Raw genomic sequence first — 1,312 nt, 5'->3', positions numbered from 1 at the left:
GTGCATCACAAGTAAGCAAAGTTTTGTACTTAGATGAAGTTAGGGTATCAATTATGGAGTGAAAATCTGTATTTTTATCTGTCTTTTCGAAAGTACAGAGGTAATTGTGGGGGTGTTTGATGATAAGAGCCATGATCGGAATAAGAAATTGCGAATGGTTAAGAAAGAAATGAAGAAGAAGATGGTAACCGCTTTGCAGAATTTTTGAATTCGATACGGCAGTAAAAGCTCTGTTTGGGGTTTTATCAGGGTTTTGTAAAAAGGAAAAAGTGAAAGCTGACGTGGCAGCAGTTTCAAAGATCAGACGGTTAACATCTGCCCACGTGGCAACCTTTGATGGGTAAGGTGGATGACAGTTGTTTAGAAACCACTGATGGGCAACAACAGTGGTTGGGAAAAGTGCATGAAATATTAGTGGCTGATTTTTATCTATCAGTAAATAGACATCAGTGGTTGAAACACTGATGTTTAATCAACAGTGGTCAACAAGGAAATGAAGAAACAGAGGTTCTTTTCACACCCCAACCGATGGCGGAATCATCGGGGCGCAACACTAGGCGAATCAGATTGCTCAAGAGAATCCATAACAACTATTTAGTGACAATATTTAAATCCGTTCATTTTCCTATACTAATAAACAATATTTCAGCAAACAATTATACAGATTTCATGTCTCTCAAACAATACAAATCCGACAACCTAGATTTTATGTGGTTTTCTAGACTTCCTAATCTTGATTCGAGATAACCTGCGATTAACCTGCAACATACGTTAAAATAATGTCAATACAAAAATGTATTGGCGAGTATACAGGTTTGATATAATAGTAAAGTAGATAAAACGTTGTGAACTTCCTCCTACATAAACATGATACAACACAACATATATACTCACAAGACAATTACTACCTGCTAAGTCCCGAGATGACTACGAAGGAGAGCCAACAGGGCGTGTTATCCTTAACTAGACCCCGTCAAGTGTGAGTCGAACTATAGTACCATACTAGCTAAGGTGGAACATAACGAGTAAGAGTCCTAGCACATATGTATCAAGGATCACGTGTAAATATGTACATCAGTCATTTGCATGTGATAGTAGTTTAGAATGTGTACTGCGTTTTGATAAGTGCGTTTTAGATAAGAACGCATGTTACACCCCAAAAGTGTGTGTTAAAGCGTAAAAAGGGGTCAAGTATACTCACAATGCGTGCTTATCAGTAAACACAATCTGGTTGGATTGAAGGGATCGCCGGGTTAGCATGCGTACTGGAATAGTAGTATACGTCTTCCAAGTACGGACACGGTTGGAATCG

This window comes from Helianthus annuus, chromosome 1, assembly GCF_002127325.2.
Source record: "Helianthus annuus cultivar XRQ/B chromosome 1, HanXRQr2.0-SUNRISE, whole genome shotgun sequence".
Classification (NCBI taxonomy): domain Eukaryota; kingdom Viridiplantae; phylum Streptophyta; class Magnoliopsida; order Asterales; family Asteraceae; genus Helianthus; species Helianthus annuus.
The sequence above is the reverse complement of the archived record's forward strand: the minus strand, read 5'-3'. Positions refer to the sequence as shown.